The sequence below is a fragment of the Parambassis ranga genome, unplaced genomic scaffold (assembly GCF_900634625.1).
Source record: "Parambassis ranga unplaced genomic scaffold, fParRan2.1 scaffold_65_arrow_ctg1, whole genome shotgun sequence".
Taxonomy (NCBI): domain Eukaryota; kingdom Metazoa; phylum Chordata; class Actinopteri; family Ambassidae; genus Parambassis; species Parambassis ranga.
Window position 1 is genome coordinate 114643 of NW_021144809.1, and position 7243 is coordinate 121885.

The following is a 7243-nucleotide window of genomic DNA, read 5'->3' on the forward strand; positions in this document are numbered from 1 at the left end:
ACGACACACTGCTGTCCTACAGGAGCACATTCAGCGGTAGACTGAGACTACGAGGAGCAGCACAGAACGCCACAGGAGGTCCTTCCTGCCAGAGGCCATCAGACTGTATAACTCCTCCCCTTTCTGTAGGAGAGGAGCTAGATAATCATGTCAGGCATCACTGTCATTCCCTCCACTGGTCTATATTTATGTTTACTTAGCACCTTACATCTCCATATTTGTATCCATGTATCATATATTGTGCTCATACTGCGTACTGTACTCTTTTTTGGATTATAGTGACACTTATACTCTTATACTCTGTACTTAACTGCATTTAATGTAACTTGATACCTCTGGCACAAGAATTTCCTTCAGGATTAATAAAGTTTTATCTTATCTTATCTTATCTTATCTTATCTTATCTTATCTTATCTTATCTTATCTTCATCTGTGGTTGTATTTACCCATGAACACTCAGTATAACCAGATGATTCAGATGTTTTAAGACAGAGGGCTTACTTTGAACAGGATTGTGTTATAGTAGCTTCTCCTTGATTTCCTTGCAGCTTGTGCCCTCTGATGAACATGAATCCCTCTCCTCCTTCTCTGCTGATGCTGTCATAGGACACAGAAAAACACACACACAAATAATTTATACCAAAAATGTAAAACACAGCTTGATACATTTAAATGAATTCTCACCTCATTCCTTGGTGTCACGTGGGTTCTGCAAGTGGTTTTTAACTGTAATACCTGAAATGTAAGAGAGAAGACTCCTAAATATTAACAACACCACGAGTCAATCTGAAAAATAAAACCTTATTTAGTAGTATCTGAAGCTACTGAGGTTTAGTTAAGCTAGCTTCAGACAGTCACAGACAGTCGCATCTTGTTTTACTTACTCTCCACTTTTGTGCCCTTCTCTGGATTTAGCAGGAAGAAGTACCTGTGTGGAAACAAGAATTCTTGTTCAACAATTGCAAATTGATTAGTTGTAAAGGAGAAGAAAGTGTCTGTTTACCTCTGAAGGAACTCCAGTGTGGAGGCCAGGGCCACAGGATGGTGGATCCTGAAGGTGTAGTAACTGCCCTGCAGTTTAAAAATAGAATAAACTTACAATTCTATGAAAAAGGTCTCTTAAGTTTCCTGACATATATATATATCCAGTGGAATTAACCTGTTTCTCTGCTGTAACACTTGAGAACCGTGTCCGTGATTCTCTGTACATGTCGCTTATACCGCTGTCTGCAAAAGCTGTGTTTCCTTGTTATGTGGAAGTAAATGAGGATTTCACTTTAAACATGCGTGTGCACCCTCTCATGGAACAAGTCACCTTATGTTGTTTCAAGTGCGCTGTTACATCTGACGGACTCCGGCCCTCACACAACTGTATCGCGCATTTATAAGCACTTCCAGCCGACTCAATAGCAGCTGGGGCACGTACAGCATTTCAGCTAACTAAGCTAAAAACAAAATGCCTCACATAAGACAGTCAGTCAGTTCTTCTGACTTTCGCTTCCTAACCGCGAGCAAGTCTTACTGTAGGAACAGAGAGGAGCTTCCTTCGTAACTATTACTCTCAAACACAGCGTAAATTCAAGTATACTTACAGACAGCGGCATTAACGTTGGCTCCAGTACCAAACGTTGTCAGGAGTCAAAGCGCTAAGTCCTTAAAACGAGAGCTCAGACTCTGGCGCGCAGCTGTGGCGCCAAGGTTCAAATTCAAAAAGTTCCGTGACGTCTCCACCTGCCTCTGTTCCTCCACAGGCTCCGAACCGTTTTCTCCGTGCATTTGACGTGTAGTAACGTATAAGCGCCCCCTTTTGGTGTGGAGTTTGAGTTGCAGTATTTGATCTGGGATAGTATATTTAAAATAGTATATTTAAATAGTATATTTAAATAAGCATATTAAACAATTAATAAATGACAATATATATTGGAAGTATACAATAAATGAATAATATAGTCAAATGTTTTAAGTAAAAAAATAAACATTTGTGTTTAAGATGATTAAAACACTTAGTGAATAACAATAACTTTGCAGCTATTTGTGCATCTTTGTAAGTGCCTCCCATTAACACAATCATTGACACAATTACTGCAACTATTAAAAGCCTTACACAAGCATACACTGTTAAAAAAACTGTATAAATTACGGTAAAAAAATGTCAAATGGTGACAGTAAACGACCGTAAAATTAAAAATATCACCGTTGAAAACACATTGAATTACTCTAAATCAAAAAACAGTATATAACTTCGATTTTTACGGACAATATATATTAAAAAAGCACAACTTTACTGTAAAAATACAATATTCTGAGAAAAATAACTGGGAAATACTATGCTGTCACAAAGAGGCCTTTGCCGTAAAATTTGCAGTGATATTCAGAGGAAATGACAGATTTTTTTGTTACTCACTTTTAAATTTACGGAACAAAACCATTCAAAAACATATCTTCATTTGTACAAAATGAGATGTTAAAATATGTTATGTGTTTGTAAAAAAATACAAGAGTGTTATACTTACAGTATAGTGTAATGGATTTTTTTTCTGGAAACACTGTAACAATCATTTGAATTTGCCAGGTTGCATGGCAATATAATAAATGTGGATAAATTAAACTATAATGCATGATCGGTTAATAAAAGCACGAACCCTACTCAAAATGCCTATTGATTTCATATTTAACTTTAAACCATTCGGAAATAATAGATAACTCTTCATTTGCTTCTCTTATCAGACTATTGAAATTAGAATGTGACATCAAAAGACAGGTGTCATCGGCAAACATAACAGACATTTTTAAATCATTAATATAAATTAAAAACAAAAGAGGTCCCAAAATGGAACCCTGAGGAACCCCACAAACTAATTTTGCTCTATTTGAATTTTGACTATTAATATGAACATACTGTTCATGTTCATGAAGATAGTTTTGTATCCATATTTTTTTAATTTACTTAACAAGATTTCATGATTATCGGGGTCAAATGTCTTAGATAAATCTAAAAATATACCAAGGGAATTTTTTTATTGTCTAAATCTGTTGAAATTCTATCAGCAAACTGAAAAAGAGCCATATCTGTGGACATTTTTTCTCTGAAACCTTTCTCTGATGATTATATAGAATACAGTTATCAGACAAATGTTTTGAAATTTTTCAAGTACTTTATGTCATTATCATATAATTATAAGCTCTTTAAGAGCAACAGACCTCAGAGATACAGTGCAAATTGTTGAAAGCTAATTAGGCACACGAACATTGGCTTGGAGATATTTTCACAGAGGTCATAGGGAGAGGCTGAAAATATACACGAAACATTGCAACTTAAACGCAGTGGACAATGAGCCGCGTCTGGCACTAAGGGGAGAAGTGAATGCCAGTGGACTAGTCACGTACACACAAGCATTCCCCATAATATCTGTAAAAAAGAACAACAAACATAAAGTAAAGTAATAAAATAAATCAGATTTTGTATGTAGAAATATAAAAGTTGTGTGTGAGACCCCTAGCTGACTGACTGACAAAACTGACTATTGTCATTGTTTGGAATGTGCGGGTGCATTTTGTGAGGTGTGAATGTTATTTGTGTTGGAAAAGGGTCCAGCAGAGGGGGATAGCTGCCTTTGTGTGTCACTCTCCTAATCTGAAGAAATGGATGATGATGAATGATGAAACCACGTCCGTTGTGGGCATGCACACTGCTTTTTGTTATTTCGGAGGCATGGTACGGTACGAACTATCTCACAACTCAGTTGGCGATGTTTCCACTTTTTGTGCACTAATACCATCATAGAGGTGATTGGTCGTTCCTTCCACCTATACCCCCCCCCCCCCCCCCCCCCCAGTGCAGTGAGTAAACAACCCATATTTCACAGCATTTCTCCTGCTTTCTGCAGGTCAGGTGAGGCATATGGTCCTCGAAAAGGAACCAGAGCAGCCAGCGCACATCAGGATCCCTGCAGCTTACAGTTCAGGTGTTACACTCTTTGCATGACGACAGTCACAGTTAGGACAGGCACTCCTCTGTGCACCTGAGCTTGATATCCACATCCATACTAAGGACTCACCTATACTGTTTAGGATCAGATTTCTGCTCTGTTGCAGCCACTAATAAACCCAGTGACACTGTGGTCCGTTTCTTTTTTCATGCTTTAAAGAAGAATTTAGAAGTTCAGAGTTTGTGGAGCCTGAGAGTTTGATGTTATATTGGATCTTATATGTCTTGTTAGTGTTTATTTCCCATTGAAGCTGTATGAAACCCACTGTTTGCTGATATCAGACATCATTTAAATCAGACTGTTGAAGACAGGGGGGGACACTTCCAGCGATGCTGCAGGCAGAGTGTGAGAGTTTGGTGCACATCACATGAGCAAATGTGTGGATGTGTTCAGTGGCCCTTTGGCATTTGGGCAAACCTTAAATTGGAGATTTCTTCAAAAAAATGCATATTTTTTCATCTTCATACAGTGGGTACAGAAAGACCCCCTTAAATCTTTCACTCTCTGTTATATTGCAGCCATTTGCTAAAATCACACACACAGCACCACATGTTGACAGAAAAACACAGAATTGTTGACATTTGACAGACTTATTAAAAAAGAAAAAGTGAACGATCACATGGTGCTAAGTATCACGGCCTTTGCTGTGACACTCATACATTGAACTCAGGTGTGTCCATTTCTTCTGATCATCCTTAAGAAAAACTCGCCCTTAACAGAGGAAACCTTGAGTAGGACCCGGCTCATAACGAGGGAGCATAGTTGATCAAACAAAGTACTGTTTTTGTGTGTCCATACAATAGACTGTAAGGTGTGTGAGTCTGTATTAACTGAACATCACTTGAAGCTATGGTCCTTTTAAAGAAAAACAAAGAAAAGGCTTCATGATGAGACGACAGTGGCATGTCATTTACCTTCATCCTGCTGTGTTCAGGCCTGTGCTTCATTCATGCTGAACATGAAGCAGGTCAGAGTGAGCTGATCTCTTTAATGGTGGCATTTTATGTTTATCATTGATCTGAAAATCTCTCCATTAAAAAAGTGACGATGAACATTTTCATATGAAGAAATGCTGATCATGAAAGTGTGGCAGGAGGGGGTGGAAAGCAATAACTAATGTGATTCACAATGGATCTCAACAACACCACCCTGGGAATTAATTTTAGACACTTGAAGGCACAGAGGTGGTTTTTCATTAAGCAATGCTTTTCTTTTGCTTAAAACGATGCAAAAACCACCTTTCACACTGACAGGGGAACAGGGAAGCCTAATTAGGAGCCTACGGACCGGAGCTGGAGCAGGGGAGGGATCTGCTAAGAGAAAAAATACTTCAATCACCCCAAACACACCTGGCAGACACACTCTCAGTGAATACTCCAACCCCAGGGGAACACTGTGAACACGACACTGGATGCCACCACCGGCCTCCAGCAGCTGCAAAGGGGACAGGAGGGCTGAAGTTAGCAGGGTCACATGAAGGTCAATATGAAGGTAACAACCAAACTGTCCAAGATTACAGTTCATGGGCAGGTCACACTAACATTTACACAAAACCAAATAACTGCCCAGTTACAGCAGCTTAAAGAAACATAGAAGAATAAACGACCCAGCCCAAACCAAGGCCCAGGACCATGAAGAAACCTGTCAATATAAACTGATGAACAGACATCAACAAACAAAATAAATAATTAAGGTAGATATGTACAACTCAATAATCCCCTACAAGCTAAGCACGGGTAACAACATGCACTTCACACTCATTTGCTATTTCAAGTTCGTGCTCAAGCCGCGATGTCCGGCCGAACAGGTCTGGAGGCAGAATGAGATCAGATCCCACAGCCAGGCAGCGAAAGGATGAGCGCACACTCAGAGGGAGAACGCCGCCATAGGCACTAATTTAATCTGCTTATATTATATTGTAAATGATATTTTCCTTTGTTCCAAAGCATGGATAATCATTTCCATTAAATCAATTCCATTAAATATTAAAGAATATAGACATGAAATCATCCTTCAATACCTCCACACTGCTGACACCTGCTGGCCCCTTTGTTATCCCCACCACAGAATCCATTAAACATTAAAAGATGAATGTCTTTGTGTGTGTATATGTATATATATGCATCTGATATAATAATAATATATATTATTAATGTAAAATTAAATCACCTGTGACAAGAAATGAGTCTTAAACTATGGCTGTCACATTAATGGGCAGTATTCAGTGTTCACAGTATTCATAGAACAGCAAAGGCTGAATATTTTCACATGTACTTAGGCTTAAGCTATTAAACCAGATTTGTTTGTACGAACAGATAAAGTAACAAATATCAATGTTTTAGGCAGCAGCCCTACTTTAAATCAACATGAATTCAAACACACCTGCAGACGCCTGATGAGCTGAGCTCAGACTCCAAGGTCTTTTTCTAAATTCTACTGTCAGCAGCAGTCAGACTGTCCACTTCCACAGTCTGATGCAGAGCAGTCAGAGCAGACACACGTCTTTTCTCAAAGTTCCATACTTTTAAAAGCTTTTACCATGGCTGCCCTATCCACTGTCATCTCTCAGTAACTTCTGGCCTGCACGGTTATAAAGTGCACATACACTGTGTTTTCACTGTGTGTAACATTGTGGCTGAATGCATCAGAGGAGTGAGCCCACAGAATCTGAATACGACAATAGAAGAGAATAGAACGCCTTTTATTGTCACTATGCACAAGTACAATGAGATTAAAGCTGTCATCCAGTTTCAATGCAAAAAGCAAAATATCAGAGATGTATGGCAGATATTAAGAAAAGCATTTACAATATAAAGATAGAAGTCAGTGCACAGTCCTGAGAATATAAATATGGTCTATAGACAGTGTTCAAGCTTTTTTTACTTTTTCATGTAAACCCAGATTGACCCATCAGGATATTAGTTCCCATCCTGTATGTGTATATTATAAGCTTTGTTCATATATATTGATGCTTGATGAAGACAGGACAGCTCCTGTCTGTTTTACAGCTCTGGGTCTGAGCTGTAACTTGCTGTGGGGGAGGTGTGACAATAAAGCAGTGCTTATGACTGTTGTGTGCAATAACAACGCTGTGAACAGAGAGGGCCACAATCACAGAGTTAAACCATTGATGATGAAAGTCATCTGAAATAACAGCAATGAATATGAATCAATACAAAATGCACTTTTCCAGGGTTTGTATTGAGTGAATGGAACTCTTTGTGGAGCAGTGTCTCTGTCGCTCCTCAGCCTCT

At 38.8% G+C, this 7243-nt stretch overlaps 1 long non-coding RNA gene across 1 annotated transcript; it reads right to left on the reverse strand.

Annotated features, from left to right (window-relative positions):
* Positions 1-515: 515 nt before the first annotated feature.
* Positions 516-1131, reverse strand: LOC114431276 (uncharacterized). The gene is made up of 4 exons (XR_003670061.1): positions 1004-1131; positions 885-928; positions 685-735; positions 516-597 (listed from the first exon to the last, which is right to left on the reverse strand). It is a non-coding gene; the product is annotated as an uncharacterized LOC114431276 (long non-coding RNA).
* Positions 1132-7243: the final 6112 nt, after the last annotated feature.